The 25,026-nt window shown below is 41.0% G+C and overlaps 1 protein-coding gene across 23 annotated transcripts in view; it reads right to left on the bottom strand.

Annotated features, from left to right (window-relative positions):
* Nucleotides 1–25,026, bottom strand: part of LOC137323928 (poly(rC)-binding protein 3) — a 167,301-nt gene that overhangs the window by 72,335 nt on the left and 69,940 nt on the right. For 20 of the 23 annotated variants that reach the window (XM_067988039.1, XM_067988044.1, XM_067988021.1 and 17 more), the window contains exons 2-4: nt 16,144–16,207; nt 12,586–12,658; nt 3,024–3,109 (exon numbers count right to left, since the gene is read on the bottom strand). The gene's annotated coding sequence lies outside the window, so the exon portion shown is untranslated. Of the gene's footprint in view, nt 1–3,023; nt 3,110–12,275; nt 12,407–12,585; nt 12,659–16,143; nt 16,208–25,026 lie in introns of all 23 variants that reach the window. The other 3 variants (XM_067988022.1, XM_067988023.1, XM_067988024.1) reach the window with 3 other exon arrangements.

The raw sequence follows: 25,026 nt of genomic DNA, 5'->3' as shown, positions 1-25,026 counted from the left end.
ATTTGCAGGGAACATCACCTTAGAGCCTCTGGAATACATTGCCAGCTGGTTTGATGGGTGCTGACTCTCTAAGCCTTCAAGAGGGAGCTGGACCGGTACCTGACTGTGGCAGAGATCGCATATAGAAGGTAAGTCGTGTCTTTTCAATAACACTTGGTCCATGTGATCGCCTGGAATGGTTTTGAGGCCTGAGGGGGTCAGAGAGGACCTTGACAAAATATTTTTTCCCTTATTGGCCCTGGATTTTTTTTTTCTGTTTTTTGCCTCACCCAGGAGATTATATGGCTGCGGGGGTGGATGCGAGGGTGGGAGGTCAGGGGAAGGAATTAGTGTTTAGTCATGATGCTCCAGCCATCACGGCGTGGGGCAGGCTTGATGGACCAGCTGGTCTTTTCCTGCCCATCGATTTTGTATATTCATAACTCCAAAATAAGAAATGGTGTCTTGCAGCATTCAACACTGTTAGATGTCAACATTGGAGAAGCGTTAGGAATAAGACTTTTGATCACTAAGAGCAGCACAGATTGCAAACCCTGTAAACATATGAACCAATGCTTATTTTGCGATGTGACACACTTTTTTTTATTCGTTCACGGGATGTGGGCGTCGCTGGTGAGGCCAGCATTTATTGCCCATCCCTAATTGCCCTCGAGAAGGTGGTGGTGAGCCGCCTTCTTGAACCGCTGCAGTCCGTGTGGTGACGGTTCTCCCACAGTGCTGTTAGGAAGGGAGTTCCAGGATTTTGACTTAAATAGGTCCCATGTTGAAAACAAGTGTTCATTTCCATGCAACACTTGGCGGGAGTGCCACATGCAAGTAACATTTGCGCTGGACAAGTGCCAGGCAATGACCATCTCCAACAAGAGTCAAACCACCTCCCCACGGCATTACCATCGCCGAATCCCCCACAATCAACATCCTGGGGGTCACCATTGACCAGAAACTTAACTGGACCAGCTACATAAATACTGTGGCTACAAGAGCAGGTCAGAGGCTGGTTATTCTGTGGCGAGTGACTCACCTCCTGACTCCCCAAAGCCTTTCCACCATCTACAAGGCACAAGTCAGGAGTCTGATGGAATACTCTCCACTTGCCTGGATGAGTGCAGCTCCAACAGCACAAGAAGCTCAACACCATCCAGGACAAAGCAGCCCGCTTGATTGGCACCCCATCCACCACCCTAAACATGCACCCCCTTCACCACCGGCGCACTGTGGCTGCAGTGTGTACCATCCACAGGATGCACTGCAGCAACTCACCAAGGCTTCTTCGACAGCACCTCCCAAACCCGCGATCTCTACCACCTAGAAGGACAAGGGCAGCACGCACATGGGAACACCACCACCTGCACGTTCCCCTCCAAGTCACACACCATCCCGACTTGGAAATATATCACCGTTCCTTCATCGTCGCTGGGTCAAAATCCTGGAACTCCCTTCCTAACAGCACTGTGGGAGAACCTTCACCACACGGACTGCAGCGGTTCAAGAAGGCGGCTCACCACCACCTTCTCAAGGGCAATTAGGGACGGGCAATAAATGCTGGCCTTGCCAGCGATGCCCACATCCCATGAACGAATAAAAAAAAGATTTTCACAGCTGCAGTCTTAAATTGTGGGATATACCATTGGAACCGAATCCCAATTGAGGCCAGCTGTGACAAATCCTGGTCTGATGTAGATACCTTCTTGGGTTCTATGGAGTCTATCACTACCTTAAGTAGTCTGAGCATCTTACTTCTATAGGATTCGACTCATACTCCCCCAGATTTATGATATTACCCAGAGATGTACAAAGAGAACACTTCAGATTTGAGCCACAAAGTTGTTTTTTGCATGTGTATTTCTTCAATGTCTCTGAAAACTGACCACGTTAACTTGGTCATACAAAGCTTGATACAAGTCAGTAAGCAGTTTTATTTCACAGCCAGTGAACATACAGAGCCAGTTACGATCAAATTTACTTAGTTAAATCAGTACAATGTGCCTGCGCATAATGATGCAAAATAAAGAACAAGCCACACTTCACTACATCAGTGGGTCACGTTACTTCACAAGTGAGATGTTTGTTTACTGTTTCTTCAGTACTTCTGACTTTGAGCCAACTGCTTTTGCAGCTTTGTTTAAAAGCCTGGCTGCCCTTGCAGCCCTCTGTCCCATGTGTGTGAAAAGAAAGGACTTTCCAACACAACTGGTATGAGGTGTTCTTCGATTACCTCGACAAGCGACCAAATTGTTTACCATTTGATCTCTGGGGAGAACAAACATCATTTAGCATATTAACTAACTTTTGTCTAGGTACCCTTTCAGAAATGGAAAACTGCTTTTAAAAACCCAACATTAAAAGGACTTATTTCCAAGGTCCTTTCTGTGTGGGGGGGGGGAATGGATTTTTAAAAAAAATTAGTCATAGCAAATAGCAGGTGAGACTTATGTTTTTCAAGCAGTAGCATTCAACACTGGCTCCGTTGCAAAATTTATCTGGTCTACCTGATTATCTACTCAAGTCTCTGGAGTGGGGCATGAACCTACAACCTTGTGACCCAGAGGCAAGAGTGTGACCACTGAGCCACGGTTGTCACCTGATAAATGTGATACTTTGAGAAAAGTCAATAACATTCCAGAATTCAAGTTGGAGATTGTAGGATTCTGTATGTTGCTAATAAAATTATTTTTTAAACCAGCCAGCCACTGAACAGTACCCTCTTTAGCAGCATAGCTGCCTAGTTTGCAGAATGGTAGTCATGATGTGGAGATGCCGGTGATGGACTGGGGTTGACAATTGTAAACAATTTTACAACACCAAGTTATAGTCCAGCAATTTTATTTTGTTAAAATTGCTGGACTATAACTTGGTGTTGTAAAATTGTTTACAATAGTTTGCAGAAGACATATTGACACTGGAAAATCCCAGGCTCCAAATAGTTTGCTTTATCAAGTCAAGCTAAGAGCTTATTCATACTTTTTGTTTGAGATATTTCATCTATGCAGTAAATAAATTTCAAATGGCTAACTTCCACTTACCTTGCAGCAGCTATTAACGATAGCGCTCTCTCCAAACCTATCAGATTTCTGTTACCAGATGATGTCACACCGCTTCCTATTGTGGGCTGAAACAGAAGGGACACCAGAAATGTTAACGTGGAACTTTGTCAAAGTTGGGAAGTTGCACAAAAATTCAGTTCAGCTGGTGATTATACCAGAAAGTTCCTTAAGACAGCCTTGAGAATTTCTCCCTCGCTTTAAGGGAGATGATGATTTTTAGATTGGCACACTTCAGATAAGCCATGGTCTCTGCTGCAGTTTTTTTTTTGATACCAGGAGGTAAATATTTTAAATTCTGGTTCGGGTGCTTTGATGTCCAAAACGAGGTATAGCACCAAGCAAAATGTGAATAATATCTGGCCCACTCAATTATAAACTAGATTCAAATTTTAACAAAGCGTATTCCCCATACTCCAAATGCTATGAACACACAGTTGGAGTTCTGTCCCAAAAGAATAAGAGGATCTCAGAGCTCTTACGGGATTTGGAACAGTTCTTTTCATCTGATATTAAAGGACAATGCACTCAACCACTGCTCATCGCATACTGGTCCATATTTAAGCTAGATAAAATGAAACTCCAGCAAGGACACACAAGGACTACACTTAAGTGAATAAATGAACTCTACAGGTATCAACATTCATGATTGTATAATCAAAAGGGAATATCTGCACATGATATCTAAAATGGAACCTAACTGCAATGAAGGCAGAAACTTAGCTTCTCTGCAACAGTAAAAAGGAGATCCCCTAACTAGACTAGAGAAATTTAATTTCACTTAATACTAACATGACAGATGCACCGAGATGCATCATAGCACTTGCTATCTCATGCGATTTCCTTTGGAAGACAGTTTGCAGGGAGTTACAATTTTGACACCAATTCTAAATTTTGCTATATAGGAGAAAAACTTGAAAAGTGCAAGCATGTGCTTACCCTTGTATAACTGTTCCCTTTTAATTATCCACAACCAAGGAGCAAGTTACAAAGCTCAAACAACCGAGAAGTTCAGATGAAGTAAAGAATCCTCATTCATAAATTAAGGCACAAATTGTATAGTTCAGAATAATCTAATTCAAATCGCATTCAGTCTCAAATTCAATTTGAAGTCAATGGTTTTATGCTACAGGAAATGGAATCCTACACAATAATAATGTTGGCAGAAACCCACTGTAATTCACAAATAATCCAGGATGTTAACGAGAGAAAAGAAATTGTAACTCAGTTATTACAGTGTTATGCTTGTGGTACAAAGAACACAGACTATTTAACTGCTGATTAGTGCTCCCCGTTTTAAGTGGCGAATTGAAGAAGCAAGTTCCTGCATTTGCACATGCGCACTAAAACGAGGAAATCATGAACTTGTTCCTAGTGGTTCACCGGTGATGACAGCTTCGAAGTAAAAGACTATTGCTCGCTGCAATCAGAGAAGTCACTGAAAAATCGCAAACTTGCTTATCTGCCCAGCTGGAAAGTAACTAATTACACCAAACAGGTACGCTTAAAAATACCAGGTCCAAACTAAATTTTAAAAGCGCGATTAGTCTTAATCACTATCAAACAACTAAAAATTAACTTCTAAAAAATGTGGAGTCTCATTTTACACCTTATTTTAAGAGTTTTTGGTCATAAAAAATTTTAAATTAAAATTATTTTTTCCCTTCCATCTCTAATTTAATTCAATTATTTCTTTGGCTTTTAATTGAATTTTTTTTTAAAATTTACAATGACATCCAGAATATTAATGTTAAATGAATGAAGTCTGCTTGCCTGCTTGAGCAATGCAGCCTGAATCTGTGGGCATGACTTCTCTTCCCGACAGATTTTGTGGATATCTTCTATTCTCACAGACCATTCCACGCACGTCAACTCACGCTGCTCAGAGGCTGGGTTGACAGCGCACAGTTTTGTTTAAAGTTCAAAATCAAGCAATTTGACACCATAGAGCCTGCAGTAAGTATTTTCATGAACTTAATTTGCAGGAGCTGCAGTGAGCATTGTCACGCCGCTCTGCGCAATTTCTGGCCCAATGATTTAGCATTTCTGATCGAGGTGAGCATATCAAATCTACTCCATTCTTTTGCACCAAGCATTGTATATTATGCAGTTTATCCGTAACGCAGTATCATAAGCAGAGCGGTGACCTAAAGCACTAATAGGTCTGTCTGTTGAGGAGACTAATGGAAAATTCTACCTTGTGCTGCATTATGCGACAGACTCATTCTAATACTTCTTCTCTGGCCTTCTAGCTAAAACCAATATTAATCAAAAATAAGCAGTACAATATTTTAACAATGGCCATCTTTCTCCCCAAAGCCAGCTTTATCTGCTTTTGTGTGTAATACCATCCACTGCTGCCATTAGTAAAGTGTTATGAGATGAATTATTTCTAGTGCCTATCACTGGACAAGGGAAACAAAGGGCTTAGTACATTTAGGAACGTGAAGTAGTCTCCAGGACTATTTTATTGGCAACAGACAAAGAACTTCCAGCAATAGCACGTAATTTAGTTGTAGAAAAGTAACAATTAATTTGTAAGACTGGGTTTAAGATATACCATACCATTTCTAGGGCGACCTACGCACCAAATCTTTAACACCATCAAAAATATTTATAATTTAAGTCATACAAATCATAGAAAGTATTAGTCATCTTATACAAATGTAAGGAATCTTACAACACCAGGTTATAGTCCAACTGTTTTATTTGAAAATCACAAGCTTTCGGAGGCTTTCTCCTTAGTCAGGTGAGCGAGTGTGGGATTCCACGGAAGGTTACCGCATTTATAGTCAGAGAACAATACCTGGTGATTACAGATAATCTTTCCAACTGCCCGTTGTCAAGGCAATCAAAGTGTTCAGACAGAGTGATGTTACCTACAGGACCACCGAATACACAAACGGCCAGAACACAAAACAGAGAGAGAGAGAGGGAGAGAAACATCCGAAAGGAAGAGAAAGACAGAGAATGACCCGTTGTGTTAAAAACAGATAACTTTTTTTCGCTGGTGGGGTTACGTGTAGCGTGACATGAACCCAAGATCCCGGTTGAGGCCGTCCTCATAGGTGCGGAACTTGGCTATCAATTTCTGCTCGACGATCTTGCGTTGTCGTGTGTCTCGAAGTCCGCCTTTCTAAATTTGGCAGCATTTGCTACAAGGCAACAAAATGATGAACTACAGATGAGGGAGGCCAATCAGCCAGTATAGCTCATCTTTCCACAGACTGTCCCACATAGCATTAAATTGCCTCTGAAACAACTGCATAGTTTTTGTTTCCATTATGTAAATCATTCTCTATGTGAATAAATGCTTTCTTATATCAATCCTCAATTTGCTTTTTACTAGTCTGCATTTAAGTTCCTTATTCTACAGTTATGGTTCAACTTCAAATAGTGCTATGGATTGACCAACTCAGCTGTGGCTCAGTTCGTAGCACCCTGAGTCAGAAGATAGAAACACAGAAAATAGGAGCAAGAGTAGGCCATTCGGCCTTCAGGCCTGCTCCGCCATTCAAAATGATCATGTCTAACTCAGTACCCTGTTCCCGCTTTTTTCCCCATATCCCTTGATCCCTTTAGCATTAAGAAATATATCTATCTCCTTGAATACATCGAATGACTTGGCCTCCACTACCTTCTCTGTTGTGGAGAATTCCACAGGTTCACCACCCACTGAAGAAATTTCTCCTCATCTCGGTTCTAAATGGCATACCCCGTATCCTGAGACAGTGACCCGATTCTGGACTCCCCAACCATCAGGAACATCCTCCCTGCATCCAGTCTGTCTAGTCCTGTTAGAATTTTATATGTTTCGATGAGATCACCTCTCATTCTTCCAAACTCTAGTGAATCTCTCCTCATACGTCAGTCCTGCCATCCCACGAATCAGTCTGGTAAACCTTCGTTGCACTCCCTCCATGGCAAGGACATCCTTCCTCAGATAAGGAGACCAAAACTGCACACAATACTCCAGATGTGGTCTCACCAAGGCCCTGTACAACTGCAGTAAGACATCCCTGCTCCTGTACTCAAATCCTCTTGCAATGAAGGCCAACATACCACTCGCCTTCCTAACTGCTTGCTGCACCTGAATGCACGCTTTCAGCAACTGGTGTACAAGGACACCCAGGTCTCGTTGCACCTCCGCTCTTCCCAATCTATCACCATTCAGATAATAATCTGCCTTTCTGTTTTTACAACCAAAGTGGATAACCTCACATTTATCCACATTATACTGCATCTGCCATGTTCTTGCCCACTCACCCAATTTGTCTAAATCACATTGGAGCCTCTTTGCAACCTCCTCACAGCTCACATTCCATCCCAGCTTTGTGTCGTCTGCAAACTTGGAAATGTTACATTTGGTTCCCTCATCCAAATCATTGATATATATTGTGAATAGCTGGGGCCCAAGCACTGATCCCTGCGGTACTCCACTAGTCACTGCCTGCCACCCAGAAAAAGACCCGTTTAGTCCTACTCTCTTTCCTCTCTGTCAACCAATTCTCAATCCATGCCAGTATATTCCCCCCAATCTCATGTGCTTTAATTTTGCACACTAACCTCTTGTGTGGGACCTTACCAAAAGCCTTCTGAAAATCCAAGTACACCACATCCATTGGTTCTCCCCCATCTATTCTCCTAGTTACATCCTCAAAAAACTCCAGTAGGTTTGTTAAGCATGATTTCCTTTTCATAAACCCACGCTGACTTTGTCCAATCCCGTTAATGCCTTCCAAGTGTTCTGTTATCACATCTTTTATAATAGACTCTAGCATTTTCCCCACTACTGATGTTAGGCTAACTGGTCGAATTCCCTGTTTTTTCTCTCTCTCCTTTTTGAAATAGTGGGGTTACATTTGCCACCCTCCAATCTGTAGGAACTGTTCCAGAGTCTATAGAATTTTGGAAGATGACGACCAATGCATCCACTATTTCCAGGGCCACTTCCTTTAGTACTCTGGGATGTAGATTATCAGGCCCTGGGGATTTGTCAGCCTTTAGCCCCATTAATTTCCCTAGCACTATTTTTTTAAAAACTAATACTGGTTTCCTTCAGTTCCTCCCTTTCACTAGACCCTTAATTCCCTAACATTTCTGGCAGGTTATTTGTGTCCTCCTTTGTAAAGACAGAACCAAAGTAGGTGTTTAATTGTTCTGCCATTTCTTTGTTCCCCATTATAATTTCCCCCATTTCTGACTGTAAGGGACCGACATTTGTCTTCACTAATCTTTTTCTCGACATATTTATAGAAGCTTTTACAGGCAGTTTTTATGTTCTCTGCTAGTTTACTCTCATACTCTATTTTTCCCCTCTTAAAATCAATCTATTTGTCCTCCTTTGCTGAATTCTCAACTGCTCCCAATCCTCAGGCTTGCTGCTTTTTCTGGCAATTTTATGTCTCCTCTTTAGATCTAATACCATCCCTAATTTCTTTTGTAAGCCACGGTTGAGCCATCTTTCCTGTTTTATTTTTGCACCAGACAGGAATGAATAATTGTTGTAATTCCTGCACACGTTCTTTAAATATTAGCCATTGCCTATCCACCGTCATCCCTTTTAGTAAAGTTCCCCAATCTATCATAGCCAACTCGCACCTCATACTTTCATAATTTCCTTTATTTAGATTCAGGACCCTAGTTTCGGATTCAACTACCTCACTCTCTATCTTAATGAGAAATTCTATCATGTTATGGTCGACCTTCCCTAAGGGACCCTGCACAACAAGATTGTTAAGATCGCTTGTTCTCTAGTATTGGTCTAGAAAACCATCACGTACACACTCCAGGAATTCCTCCCCCACAGTATTATTGCTAATTTGGTTTGACCAATCTATATATAGATTCAAGTCACCCATGATTATAGTCGCACCCTTCTTGTATGCATCTCTAATTTCCTGTTTAATGCCCTCCCCTACATCTCCACTGCTGTTTGGGGGCCTATAAACAACCCCCAACGTTTTCTGCCCCTTGGTGTTTCTTAGCTCCATCCTTACATAGTGATTTTCCGAGCCAATATCCTTCCTCACTATTGCATTGATTTCCTCCTTCACTAAATAAATGCAGCCATGTCTCCGCAATCGCAACTATATCATAACCGTTAATATCTATCTGCGCTGTTAGTTCATCTATCTTATTGCGAATGCTGCGCGCATTAAGACACAATGCCTTTAGACTTGTCTTTTTAAGATTGCTAGTTATCTTAGTTTTGTTTTGCACGATGGCCCTATTTGTTTCTCGCCCTTGTTTTCTCTGCCTTCCACTATTGCTTCTTCCCTTTCTGTCTTTTGTTTCTATCCTTGATTCCCCCTCCTCTGTCTCCCTGCTCAAGTTCCCATCCCCCTGCTATTCCAGTTTAAACGGGCATCGGTCCCGGTCCTGCTCTGATGTAACCCGTCCCGCTTGTACAGGTCCCACCTTCCCGAGAACCGGTCCCAATGTCCCAGGAATCTAAATCCCAACTTACGACACCATCCCTGCAGACACACATTCATCTGGCCTATTCTCCTGTTCCTATACTCACTAGCACGTGGCACTGGTAGTAATCCTGAGATCACTACCTTTGAGGTCCTGCTTTTTAATTTATCTCCTAACTCCTTAAATTCACTTTGCAGGACCTCATCCCTTTTTTAAAAAAAACTTGTCATTGGTACAGATATGGACCACGACTACTGGCTGTTCACCCTACTCCTCCAGAATGCCTGCAGCCGCTCCGTGACATCCTTGACCCTAGCACCAGGGAGGCAACATACCATCCTGGAGTCACGTTTGCGGCCGCAGAAACTCCTATCTGTTCCCCTTACAATTGAATCCCCTATCACTATAGCCCTGCCACTCTTATTCCTTCCCTCCTGTGCAGCAGAGCCACCCGAACTTGACACTTGCTGCTTTCCCGATAAGCCATCTCCCCCAACAGTACCCAAAGCGGTACATCTGAGAGGGAGATGGCCCCAGGGGACTCCTGCACTACCTGCCTAGTCCTTCTTCTCTTCCTGGCGGTCACCCATTTCTTTTCTTCCTGCGTAATCTTTACCTGCGGTGTGACCACCTCACTTAACGTGCTATCCACGATAATCTCAGCATTGCGGACGCTCCAGTGAATCCACCCGCAACCCCAGCTCTGAAATACAGTTAGTCAGTAACTGCAGGTGGACACACCACCTGCACACGTAGTCGCCAGGGACACCGGTAGTGTCCATGACTTCCCACATAGCGCTGGAGGAGCATATCACAGGTGGGAGCTCTGCTGCAATGACTTGCCTTAGATTAAGCTAGTTAATTACTCCCTTTAAGGAGTTTACTCCTTTAAATTACTCTAAATTTAGAGAATGTTAACTACACTAGGGACCTTGATTCACTAAAAAACACTGCTTGCTATAAGATCTGCAGACCTTACTTTTCTTTTTACTTTAGTTACCGCACTGTGGAATAGTAGAAATACTCAGCTGAACCCACTTACCAATCAGCTGCCTCCCCTGTGCCGCATCACTTTCTCTGGTGACGTCACCTCTAGAACTCCGCCGCTGGTCCCAGTTTAGCTCTCCTGCTCTTGGGCCCTCCTTTATCCGCCTCCGATCTCGCTTTGCTCAGCTCTCCTGCTCTCGGGCCCTCCTTTCTAAGAAATAGTAGCAGGAGTAGGCCAATCGGCCCCTCGAGCCTGCTCCGCCATTCAATAAGATCATGGCTGATCTGATCCTAACCTCAAATCTAAATTCATGTCCAATTTCCTGCCCGCTCCCTGTAACCCCTAATTCCCTTTACTTCTAGGAAACTGTATTTCTGTTTTAAATTTATTTAATGATGTGGCTTCCACAGCTTCCCGGGGCAGCAAATTCCACAGACCTACTACCCTCTGAGTGAAGAAGTTTCTCCTCATCTCAGTTTTGAAAGAGCAGCCCCTTATTCTAAGATTATGCCCCCTAGTTCTAGTTTCACCCATCCTTGGGAACATCCTTACCGCATCCACCCGATCAAGCCCCTTCACAATCGCATATGTTTCAATAAGTTCGCCTCTCATTCTTCTGAACTCCAATGAGTAGAGTCCCAATCCACTCAACCTCTCCTCATATGTCCGCCCCCTCATCCCCGGGATTAACCGAGTGAACCTTCTTTGTACTGCCTCGAGAGCAAGTATGTCTTTTCTTAAGTATGGACACCAAAACTATGCAGTATTCCAGGTGCGGTCTCACCAATACCTTATATAACTGCAGCAATACCTCCCTGTTTTTATATTCTATCCCCCGAGCAATAAAAGCCAACATTCCGTTGGCCTTCTTGATCACCTGCTGCACCTGCATAATAACTTTTTGATTTTCTTGCACTAGGACCCCCAGATCCCTTTGTACTGCAGTACTTTCCAGTTTCTCGCCATTAAGATAATAATTATCCGCCTTCAATCTCGCTAGATTGTGGATTCAAGTCCCACTCCAGGAACTTGAACACGTAATCTAGGCTGACACTTCAGTGCAATACAGAGCGAGTGCTTCACTGTCTGAGGTGCCATCTTTCAGATGAGACGTTAAAAAGAGGCACTATCTGCCCTCTCAGGTGGACGTAAAAGATCCCACGGCACTATTCCAAGAGCAGCAGGGGAGTTCTCCCCGGTGTCCTGACCAATATTTATCCCTCAACCAACATTAAAACAGATTATCTGCTCATTTATCACATTGCTGTTTGTGGGACCTTGCTTTGCACAAATTAGCTGCACTTAAGTATATCATTGGCTGTAAAGCACTTCAGGACATCCTGAGGTTGTGAAAGCTGCTTTATGAATACAAGTTTGTTCTTTCTTTTACTCTTCTATATAGTATCTTGTAGAAGTCTATGAAGTCCCCTTTCATTTGCATCCTTTTAAGGTTGGAGTTTAAGTTTCTTTTCAAGCTTTTGCTCATAAATCAGACTCACACTAGGATCAACCTTGTGTACGTCTTTCATTGCTTCTAGAGTTTGGATGTCTCCCTTATGCTTTGATGACCAGAACTGAATTTAATGCACACATAGTGCAACTTGACCAGAGATAGTTTCAGCAATACAATGATATAAGTTTTATCACGGCGAAAGCGCATGGTATGCACTGGAGTCCTGCATGCTAATTGTTAGACATTTGCACTTTGTTATTGGATCTGTCAAATTGATAACCTATCAAAGAGCAACAGTGTTGTTTGTTCCAGTTAATTTCATAGCTGGAATCCGCAACCATAAAATGAGACAAATTATATAGTTCAGAATTACCTAATTCAAGTCATATTCCTTCACCACCATCACTCTCACAGATACAATTTAAAATCAATGGCATCATGCTACAGGAAATGGAATCCCATGTTTTCAACATCCATTGTGTTTCATCAAACATGTATTTTCACCTGTGAATGATAAGTTATAAAATTGTCTACATATAGAATATTTCAGTAATCAACTGCAGATCATTTCTTAATTAAATCAAGTAATAGTCAATCTTACATCACACATAAAGGACATGGAATGCACGAACAATCACTATAGTCTGTTATGAAACCTAAACAGTATATCATGATATTACTACCTTATATTCACTCTCCGGTATGCATTATCCTTCTAAAATTTCTTGTGATGTATTGATCTCTTAGTTGCTTGTTCTGAAAGCAATGTAGAGTAATGGAAATAAATATTCAAAAATTTCTAACATGAGCAAGTGTGTGACATTATATTGTGAAATTTGGCACCAAGGTAATATACTGTTAATCTTGTACTAAAATGTTACTACCTTGCATCTGAGACAGTTAATATTTTAGATGCTATAATAAAATCCATGTATACATTGTGCTACCAATCCCAATAAGCTTCTTTTCTTGTATAACAGTGGTGTAACTGCTTGTTTATATACAAGCTTTTTACAAGCAACTGACAAATTGCAACCAATTTCTTTTTTTTTAAAAAGCACCATGGATGCAAACCTCTTAGATTTTTCTCCTTCACATATCTTTGTCGTCATCTTCAGGAGAAATAATAGACCTCTCTCTCTCTATGGCTTAAAGAACATTCAAAAACGTTCTCAATGTTCATGTTAAATCAAAGAACTTCTTTAAAAAGGAATTTGATCATCAAGCAAGAAACTGAATTGAAGGTTACATGGATAAATTTAGATAGGAAGGATCAAGAAGCAAAATGAGCTATGTTATTTAAGACAAAGCAATAATCCTGGAGGAAGTTCAATTTTGGCTTCTATGAAGTTTTACATGCGATTAAATTCCTTCCTCAGGAATTTTAAATAAGTAAGAGGTCATGACAATGACATGGCTCATCTGAGGGAATGGACTTCGTGGGCTAAATTAGCTTTTCTTCACAAATGTTCTTGTTTTTTAATCCTGGAATAAATTCTCAATGGAGGGTGAAATTCACCATCGTAATTTTAGCTGTTCTTCTCCCTATCCATTGCAGACAATGTTCGGTTGATGCAACACTCAGTGAAATCCCATTTACTCTACAACTACAAATTTGCAATAGATTCAATGTGTAGACAGGTATTTCTCAAATATTAGACTGGAATAAAGATATTACATTTTAGGCACCAGACTAGAAAATACGGAATGTACTGGTCGCCAACCTCCAAAGCAGGGGAGGCATGTGGAGAGAGATAGAGGGAGTGAATGATACATAAGGAAATTTATTAACATATTTATTTTAAAAATCAATTGGAATGTTTCTAAGCAATGGCTAAAAATGTAAGCGCATGCTTCAAGCTGGTACATGAATTGAATGGGTGACATGCTATGACATTGGCATGGAGTTCAAACCTAAAAATGAATTCGATCTAGCAGCACAATGGTAACTTAGTGGCGACATTTAGAATGGTTAGCATCTATGACATACCAAGTACTTAGCACTTCTGCTCTGCTTTTCTATTTCTTCAGTTACTGCTGACGTTGATGTACTAGAATAATTCAAAACCACTTTGGTTATAAATTAACACGCAAAGTAAGTTTGATCAATACCACCTTATGATTTAGTGTAATCCTACTTATGTCAGAAATTCTCTATATTGCTGGTGCACGTTTAGTATAGACATGAAATACGCTGTGTTATTCACCATTCATGCACAACTTTCAAAAGTGTACTAAATTGTGGAAAGCCAATTATTGATTTCATTGCAGAGGAAGAAAGTGACATACAAGTTCAGGCCATTTCAAAAACATTTAGATGTTGTACAAGTATCACTTTGCACGAATGAATTGATTCTATCAATTCAAGGCCTCAATATTGTTCCCTATCTGGGAGGTTCGAGCAACTCACATTCCTAAAGAAAGAAAAAGCTTATTGCCTGATGAGTACTCACATTTATTGCCCCTCCCCCAAACTCATTTTATCAATATACTACAACAGTAATCATCCTCAGCTCCAATGACAATTTTATACGCTTAGTTTCCACACCCCAATTTTGTTGAAATCAAGACACCTTGCAGTTTTCTGCTCTAAAATATCCTTTCCCAGGACCTCAAAACTATGGAATAACGTATTCATTCTCCTTCCTTTTACAATCTTCAGGATTTTAACACCTTGGTACCATCTGTTCACTACCCCCTGATTTACATACTCATCTTTTACTCTTCCAAATTGGCAGTGCGCTGCACTTGGGCCTTGAGTTTTCACAAAATAGAAAGCTGCACTATTATCCTTCTTTTGCAGCAAAGGTTTCTTGCTTGTACCATGCGAATTAGACAAAGCTAATCTAAAGTAAGCACAAGGGATGCAATGGGTGTTGCTGCACTGATTTCAATGTGCAAAAGCGAAGGCCCTGTGTTAATTACAACAGAATTGTAGCAGTTGGCCCTCAGAAACCAAGGGTGATCTAATAGTTTGAAATATATACATTTAAAATGATTCCCCACCCCCCTTTATTCCAGCTTTGCCTTGGAGCAGCTTCAGCGTGGGCAATGCTGCAGTGTAATGGAAGTAGACTTGATTGTTTTGACAGGCTGTTTGCAGACATTAACAATTCCTCTGCTCAGAGTATACTTTAGCTTGAATTTAAAACTAAAAATGAATGGGGTGGTGGTGGGCTCATCCTAAAACCATGTTACGGGTTTCTATTTTAAATGTTAAGATTGTTAGCAACTATTGAGGATCACCATAAACAGATGAATCTTACGTAATTTACAATCCAGCTTATGTTTTTTCCCCCAAAAGATGACAGGCTGTTATTGGGAACCATGCTGACAAATTGAATAAATCAACTCAAGAAGGAATTTAACCACTACACTTTCCCAATTCAAACTGGCATCCTTGTCAATTTAAGGAACTCAAACTCAACCAAGCTTAAAATTTGTGTTTTGTGGGTGGCTATGTGGACTGTGTACACATAAGCACTCGTATATATGTGGTGTGTACATGTGTTTAAACTGGGTACGTCAAATAAAAAGTTAATTGATGCTCATTTTGTTTGGATACCAAATCCAACTGCAGCGAGTATTTCCATAGTGAAGAGTGAATTAAAAGAAAACCCAAACAAAGAGACTAAAAATAAATTCAATTAACTGACACCAGCAGATAAAGAAATTGAAGGAAAAAGGAGAAAGAATAAATTGATTTGAACAGACCGAGTCGTTGCATGACTAAAACCTTGACTTTAGTAGTCATTTTGGTGCTTGTAAAAAGATTGCAACAAAAAAAAACTTATCCTTGATCTTTTGACCTAAATCATCAACTGCTCCCCATGATAGCTGGCTGTGAGACCCAAAGCCTGACCAACATGATAATCAAACTAATTGCTGGTTAAAGAAGAGTGTACCAACATGAGTCATTTGAGTTTTGGGTCCATTAAAATACCTGGAAGTTTTTACATGCTTCTCTATCTCCCCACCCAACTTCTTTTGCTCTCTGAAATCGGGCTTTGTTGATATCCATAATACTTTTCTCTGAAGTGTGAGGATTTGCAATGAAATCGTCAAAGCATTTCTAGTTCACAACATGGAATTTAAGTCATCAGGTGTTCACATCAATCCATTTATGGCATTTAAGGTGATGCTTTCTAAACCCAGGATAAATCCATCACCTGGGAGCTGTACCTGCTTTTTGCGGTTAGGTGTAAATAAGGGAGGTATGCTTGGTTTGGACTGATTCTTACCTGACAGTAGGATTGTTGGGGAGGTCGGCAACAATTTCTGGCAGTACTGAAGTATCAGCCAAACCTTTAAAAAGAAAAGAAAGTTTTGAAATCCAGTACCAGGTGAACTACTGGAAACTGCACATTTGACCTCATGGTGGCAATGCATCTGTTTAAGCCCCCAACAGAAAGAAGCAGACAAGTCTGTGGTGGTAACTCACCATTTTGACCAAATAAGGGTAGTTGTTACTTTTGCGACTTTGTGCAAGTGAAGGACAGTCTATGAAGTGGATATTTATTTGGTACCACTACCATACTTGGTTTTCGGTGCCAGATCAAGCGGTCACTGGTGTCAAGCCACCTTCAAAAAGGTGCTCCATCATTATTTTTCCTTTGTACCATTAAAACCTAATTTTTAACATTTAAAAAAAGTTCTCAAATTTAGGTACCTTTCTAATAATATTAGGCAACTATCCTTATCTTCTCAAATCAGTAAAACCCACCAGTCAGAAACTGATAAGCAAAGTTTTACTCAAAGACCTCTAGTGCCCTTCCCCTCCCATTCTGCAGTAATGCAAGTAGGCAGCACCTTCACAGCTCCTGCTCATAACACTAAAACTAGCAGCAAATGCAATGCAGGAAACAAGCGATTGATTATGGATGCACCAGGAATCAAAAAGAGCCTTGATGCCTCTGACTGGACTTTAAAGTGCTTTTGGAATGACATTAGCTAATGTGTCGGGTTACACCAGGAAAGATAAATCAATAGATAGTTGTACTATCAGTTTCAAGGTGGTATTCATTTCATATCAAAATTGCTTTGAATAGCTTGTTCAAGTCTCTTCCATGATAAATTGGATGAACTTAACAATATTACATCATTGCTACCCTTTTAAACTCTTATGGGGAAATAGTGTGCTCCAAAGAATAGCAAAATGCACAAAATCTAACCAAAAAAAACCAAGTAATTTTACCTCAGAAGTCCCAAAATAGATTTCACACATCAGTCAAAAATATTCAAAATACAAAAAGACAATGGATTTCTAGTAAAGATGAACATGGCAACATTTTTTGAATCCAACGTGTGTTATTGGTGATGTGAGCCATAGATGTCTGCCATTTGGAACAATTAGGTTAATATTGCCAACGAGAGGCACAGTGCCATGCCAATGGTTCTTGTGTGGGGTGATGGGAAATGTCCAGAGGGAAAATGAGAAAGAAAATTTCAACACGCAGGCTTATTGAACAATATTGGCAAGTCACAGAATGGTTTCAGCACAAAAGGAGGCCATTCAGCCCGTTAAGCCCGTGCTGGCTCTTTATAAGAGCAATCCAGTTGGTCCCATTACCCCACTCTTTCCTCATAGCCCTGCAAATCTTTTCCCTTCAAGTTTATATCCAATTTCTTTTTGAAAGCCACGATTCGATCTGCTTCCACCACCCTTTCAGACAGTGTATTCCAGATCATAACTACTCACTGCGTAAAGTTTTTCATGTCGCCTTTGGTTCTTTTGCAAACCACCTTAAATCTGATTCTCGACCCTTCCGTCAATGGGAACTGTTTCTCTTTATTTACTTTATTTAAACCCTTCATGATTTTGAACACTTCTATCAAATCTCCTCTTAACCTTCTCTGCTCTAAGAACAACAACTCCAGCCTCTCCACATAACTGAAGTTCCTCATCCCTAGAATCATTCTGGTAAATCTTTTCCGGTAAATCTTTGAAACCCTTTCAAAGGCCTTCACATCCTTCCTGAAGTGCAGTGCTCAGAATTGGACACAGTTGTGGCCAAACCAGTCTTTTATAAAGGTGCAACATAACTTCCTTGCTTTTGTATTGTACGCCTCTCTTTATAAGCCCAGGACCCTGTATGCTTTTTAAAACCGCTATCTCAACCTGTCGTGACACCTTCAATGATTTGTGCACATATACCCCAGATCTCTCTGTTTCTGCACCCCCTTTAGAATTGCACCATTTAGTTTATATTGCCTCTCCTCATTCTTCCTGCCAAAATGTATCACTTTGCACTTCTCTGCGTTAAATTTCATCTGCCATGTGTCTGCCCATTCCACCTGCCTGTCTGTCTGTGTCACGGCTAATAATTTTCCACATTGGTCTCACTAAATTAGCTACAAAATCACACAGAAGTTAGTGTAAGAGCAAGTGTTTGTCGTAAATCACTTGGTACAACATAGGATTTCTAGCTTGTTGAAGCCTTCAAGCTATATACTTGCAAAAGTATGCTTATAGTTGACAAGCTAACCATGAAGTTCTAAATCCTGACTAAAGCAGTCTAAGGCACATGTTGAAGCATGAAAGTATATGTCCTCCACAGTACACAGAGGCACAGTATAAAATCATTACAAAAATGGACTATTACACCAGCAATCATGCATTGCAGGATTCAAGTGTATAAGGCTGTTAGTAGGTCTCTGTTATCTTTCCATAAAAGGAAATTAGTAGTAATCAATATTTATTTGCTTCTAAATGTATTCTACCTGCAGTCATACTTTGTTTTAATTCTGATTAAGTTCCTGGACTCAAATTTATGAGAACCCACAAAAATAATTTTGCAATTCAATTAAACATAGTTAGGATGCACAAACAATTGCATCCAAATCTCAATTTGAGCTGGCAATAATTCATATCCTCACTAAGTCAGCAACACACGTGAAGGAACTTGTCAGTTTTCCCAACTTCCGATTGAGGAAATGAATCCACTGTTCAGGGGGGAAAAAAGTTACATTTGTGCACTGCATATCAATCTATCCCTCTTAGCACAGTCGTAGTGCCACAGACATGATGGAGGGTGTCCTCAGCATGAAGTCAGTGGTGGTACTACCAAGCCACTCTTGGTGATGGACATTGAAGTCCTCCACCCAGAGTATATTGTGTCCTTGCTACCCTCAGTGCTTCCTCCAGATGGTGTTCAACATGAAGGAGTACTAATTCATCAGCTGAGGGAGGGCAGTAGATGGTAATCAGCAGGAGGCTTTCTTGCCCATATTTGACCTGAAGCCATAAAACTTCATGGGGTCCATAGTCAATGTTGAGGACCCCTGGGGCCCCACCTCTAGTGGGTCTTGTACTGCCGGTGGGACAGGGCATACCCATGGATGGTGATGGAGGAATCTGGGACATAGGTATGATTCTCTAAGTATGGCTATCAACCAATGTCGGGCTGTTTGCCTAGTCTGTGGGACAGCTCTCCCAACTTGAAACAAGAGACTCCAATGCATCTGACCCAAGAAAAATATTCAGGCTGTAATAAGATTGATACAATGTTATTAATTGAATCAGTCCGATATTGCCAGTGAATGTCTGACCACGTGCCCAGACTTCATTTCTAACTGACTTTAAATATTTGCATTAAAATTAATACATAGTACAACTCATCAGGACAGAGCACTTGGATTTTCCTTACAACTCCATATTCAGTGTAAAATACTGTATACACAACAGCAACAGCTCAGATACATTAACTGTATTTTACTCGTGAAATTTCCCAATCTCCTTATTTATCGGCAAGCTTTCGGCTTTCAAATACAACACTAAGTTAAATTTGTTATGAGGGGGAAAACAGTACACAATGTTGTTTTTGCAGAAATACGCAGCTTTTCTATTTAAACACTTGCATTCCTTTCTGAAGTTACACAACTTTGCAGGAAAATGCCATTTCCACTACCAGCAGGGAAAGTAAAACCGACTGGTATGTGGCAAAATCTACAACAAACTGGTTTGAAATATAGTCTTTGGGGGGGGGGGGGGGGGGGGGGGGGGGAGAAACAAACATGGGGCATACGACTGGAGAGAAAGGAGGATAATAAACATTTTCCTCTGAAAGAATGCATTCAGAACTTTTGCAGAAGCAGGAGAGAAATGTGGTAACATTGCTGCAAACCCAAAAAAGTGATTTTTAAACTGATCCACTGTTCTCACAAGAGCGATTCCAGGTCTTGAGACTAAGTTGTGAAGGAAGACTTAGGCAATTGAACTTATTTTTGCTGGAGAAGGGGAGAAAGATAAAGATAGAGTCTTTAAAATAATGAAACATGCATGCTAACCTGGGAATCTAGCAAAAGCTGACAACCCCCAAAAATCTGACAATTCCAAAATGGCCATGAATACTTGTCTATAGCATGTTAAATCCAGTACACTGAACGAGCAATGAGACACAAGTTTGTATTTCAAGCTGTAAATATATCCTACATGCTTTCACTTGCATTGGAAAGTTTAGCCTGAAGGGACACCCAAGTGAAGGCAAATATTTATTTTGTATTTCTGTTGTATATACACCCAAACACTGACTTTTGACACTTTATTTGGCTCATTTTCATTTATTTTGGAATGTACAATTAACAGCATTGCATTCCCCCATTCATACCTAAAACAAGAGAACTGCTCAAATGAAAAAGCTCAGTTCCATCTGGGAATTAATTATTTTTCTTCATATTTTAGAATTTCTTTTTCTCACAAGCAGCCAGTAATCTGTTACAGTGGGGGGGGGGGGGGGGGAAAGAGAGAATGTTTAAATATTTAACAATAAAATGCCTAATAGTAAATGGTGGGATTCAAGCCAAGTTTTGACCATAGGATCCAGTCAGGGCTGTAGACACCAAAGTTAGAATTGTACACACTCCTTTCCAATATGAATCTCAGCCTGCTCACCCACTCTGAATTGGCAGTACATTTCCAAGGGTTGCAAGAGCATGATCCCCGGGAATCTTCACATCAAAAATGGCATTCTGGTTTATTTCATACACTTTTGTACTGCACAATTGATTAAAAAACACAGCAAAAGTAGTGACATTTAGGTTTGACAGAACTTAGACAACCCCAATCATATTTCAAGCATCACTCATCCCATTCACAAAGGCGATCCACTACCTTTTTGGCATCCAGTTCAGAGACATTGTACAACCAGTCCTAAGGCACTTATCATCTCCCTGTTGAATTCAACTTGGCAATTCTCTCTTGCTCCGCCCGAGTTCGGGGGGCACACCCTTCCCCATTTAATGCGGGAACTCTCCTTCCATCCAAACCTTGCAGTTCAAGCTGGTACACCTCCTCTTCCCACCCCATTAACACTGGCACTCTCCTTGACCCAGTTCCTGCTGGAAGTCTAGTTTCTTCCGTTCTGCCCAAAGCATAGCTCCTAGCATCTCTCGTACCTCTTCCCCAAGCGCCACTCTGGGCCCCCTATCTCCTGTTGGAACACCACACAGCAAGTGAGAATTCCTGATCGTAGGCAATTGGCACATCTGATGAAACGTGAAAATAAAGATAGTGGTAAGTAGGCTATTTAGCTTGACCAGTGAGTGCAGTCCTCAAAGAACAATGACAAAATTCAAAAAGTAAGAGGGTTTACCTAGAATTGAGATGCTTCCATTTTGGGAGGTAAAAGGACTATGCCCTTATAAAGCATTTTTGATGCTAACAGTGTCAGAAAGCCATTCATGTGGTACCCCCCTCCCCTCAGTTCTTTTTGACCAGACTCTAAAGGAAGATGGTGACACTGGTTCCTATGTATTATGTAGCAAAGGGCTAAGGGGGAAGGCAGGGTGGGAGCTTAATGTGTGCAGAATGCCTAGTCAAAGAATGAAGACAACTCTACAAGATAGGCAAACTTCACTTCACTCAGCAATAGGGACTGAGCAGTGCAATCAGGATGAGAAGGGAATCTCTCGCAGTACTCTAGGTGCTGGGATAAAGATCATCTGCACCCATTAGGCCTAATCAATAATAATTTGCAATGGTGTGCCAATTGGCACCTGCTTCAGATTAACCATGAAGTGTGGACCAAATCGAATGTACCTTAACTGAAATCTATTCTTGTTTTGAAAAACTTGCCAGGTTGTAGCAGCGAAGGATAAATTCCAACAACCATTCAGCTATTGTTTGTTTGATCTATAAGCTTTAAACAGTTTCCAGGATTTACTAAGGGGCATAATACAGTATGTGTAGAAAGCTAGAGTTCCCACTGGCAACAGAGAATCTGCTTCAACTACAAATGATTTAGAGGACAAAAATATGGAAGAGACAGTCACTGGTAGGAGATGGAATTAAGAGATCATCTTTGAAAAAACTTGGGCATCATTGAAAGACAGCATGTAACCACGCGATATTAGAAAGGGCTGAATGACGGCAACTGTCTGAATCAGTTTTTCCACAAGAACTTAAATCTAGAAAAAGCTCAAAGATTATCAGAGGACACAGTAAAAAAAATGTTAGGTTCCAAAGAAATTCAGAGTGTTGATTTGTTTCAGGAAGCAAGAAACGAGTAAATCATACCAAATATAACTGGATAACCATAGAAGCCATAACTGATACTACACAAACAGAGTATATTGAAGGGATTATAGGTAAAGATACTTCAAGACTGGAGAAATGTCACCACTGAAAGGGCTGCAGCTTCTGGTGCAACGTCATAGGAAACCATTTCTTCTGCTTGGTGTTCCTTATATAATTGTACCTTAATGTCTTCTATACTGTGCAGGGTGGTGAGGGAATTCAAAATATCCTGAAAAGGGACATCCTATTGTTTTCTTCCCCCTCCCAAATGGAACATGCCTGTTGCTGTCAAATGCTTTGATGAGTATTCATTGTTAAGAATAGGAAAACTCATGGTAAATAACTGACTGTGCTGAATGTTCACTTCATTATTTGGTGTTTCTCACTCAGAGCAGTGCATTTATTCCACAGTTCTCTGTAGATCCACCATTTATTCAGTTATTAAACTGTGTTGGTTTAGTACAGTCTTAAACAGAGCAGCAGTGACGCATACAAATGGTGAATGCACAATGAACCAATTGATGTGAATTTTAATGCTGCCCTGAAGGCAGTTTCTTCAAAGGGTTAATCCATCAACAGTCTCGAACACAAGGAGGAGGGTTTGATTCTTCAGTTATCCATGCCCCCATTAAACAAGCACTGGTCTATTTTTGAAGCCTGCACGTTAGCTGAGGACGATGTTCTTGCACACAGCCCCACAGGCACAGTACATGAATTCATCTCTAGCCTGTTGAGAATGATTTTAAAAGTCCTCTCGTTTCTTCAAGAAATGTAGTAGTTTTACAAAGCAGTTCCATACAAAATCATTAAAATGTCAAATTTTCCATTTATCACGACTTAAACGTCTCTGGTAGAAAACATTAAGCTAGACGCTAATGGGTTTGCTCAAATCACTCAGCGATCCAATTAAAATATATACATTCATAAGGACAAGTACTTCCAGGTTGCACTGCTGCTGCAGTTGACATCTGCCTGAAAGAATTAAACAATGAGTCTTCATTTCTATTTAAATCTGGACATATCCTGTAGTCTTGCGGTGCAGCAACTCAAATCTACATATCTGCTTTATGGACCGTGGCTCAGACAGCCAAAAGTAGAAAAATGAGGACATTATTGAAACACCAGATTTAACTTGTAATTAGAATCGCTTAGAATGTGCACATGGTCTTTCTTTGCACGTGTAACCATAAAATCCTTTGGCCTGAGATTTGCTGGAAGGTTGGGATGTGAGATGTACGTCGTTAGTTGGACATTTGAATTCTCTGTTCACCTCGCACTATACTGGAGCCAAAATTTGCTGGAAAATGAATCCGGCGACAGCACAGCAACCTCAATGGCAAATCAGGGATCTCGTTCATGCCACAGCCAACGGCTTACCCGACAGACCAGGCCACGTGGCACTATAAAAACCTGAGAACAGGCACCAGGTTGAGGCTTGGCACTGGGAGCTAGGTGCGCTGCAACTTCTGAAAACACCTTAAACCAACTTTTAAAAAAGTTATTTCAATTTTAAAACATTGTAAAACGCTGTAAGTAGATTCCAGTGTCTGCACATCACCTTTTCCAGAGTTGTCACAAGAAGGTGCAAAGAAAAAGGTTGCAGAATTTTGGGGGCGAGGACCTATTAGTTGAGGTCAAGTATTCATGAGACCAGTTGCAGGCTCCCCGCAAGGTGAGTCAGGTGGCATGGAGGAAGGTGGCCTAAGCGCTGGGTACCAGCAAGTCTGTGGAAGTTGATGGCCCTCGTCTCCTTGCTGCGCAGAGGACATCACATTTAACGAAGTCGAATGCTCTGAGGAACTCTGCGTCCATCATCTACTGAATGCAGGTCCTCAACTCCTTGGCTGATGTTAGAGGTTTCCCGTGCCTGACTGGAAGGAACCAGAACCGTAGAAATTGCGGGCCATCGTTACCTTCATTCCCACTGACCAGGCCCTGCGGGAGGTAGGCCACAGCTTCAGGTCTTCATTGAGCATTTCGCAGTGGAGGCCAATTGCTTCCTTGGTGAAGCACAAATAATTAACACAGGAATGCCCAGTGGTTAGGCCATTGCAATGCTTTTGCCCACCTTGCGTAGAAATAGGTGGGGGTCCTGAAAGCAATTACTTTCAGACTTAATTCCCAGGTGCCTGTGAATTTAACTCACTCGCTTGCTGCAACAAGCTTCTACAATTGTGAAGTGATAATTTGATGCTTGAAAAAAAAAATCACCAGTATTTTCATCACCAAGTCATTTAAAGACAGGGGATTCATATCTTTCCTGGAACAGTTTTCCTAAACCACAAGAGGGCACACCAAACATTTCTCTTCACCTGAAGACATATTTTTCAAATAAAAGCAAACAATTCATTCACATTTAGTAACACATGGCTTATGTAGGATTTCAACATCTTTAAGATGAAAGGGCAAGTTGCAGGCCCATGACAGAAAGGGAATTAGTAGGAAAGGAGGGAGAGCTATGGTTGTGATCGAACTCAGTGTATTGTTTTTCTTGCATTCCCAATATATTAGGTATAGCATTGTATCAATGTACATCTCCAATATCACCTGCACAAAGTGCAAAACTCATGTTCAATAGGGGTATGGATATTACCATTTTTGTTCATGGTGT

The sequence above is a fragment of the Heptranchias perlo genome, chromosome 7 (genome assembly GCF_035084215.1).
Source record: "Heptranchias perlo isolate sHepPer1 chromosome 7, sHepPer1.hap1, whole genome shotgun sequence".
Classification (NCBI taxonomy): Eukaryota; Metazoa; Chordata; class Chondrichthyes; order Hexanchiformes; family Hexanchidae; genus Heptranchias; species Heptranchias perlo.
This window is presented reverse-complemented; position numbering and strand designations above follow the sequence as displayed.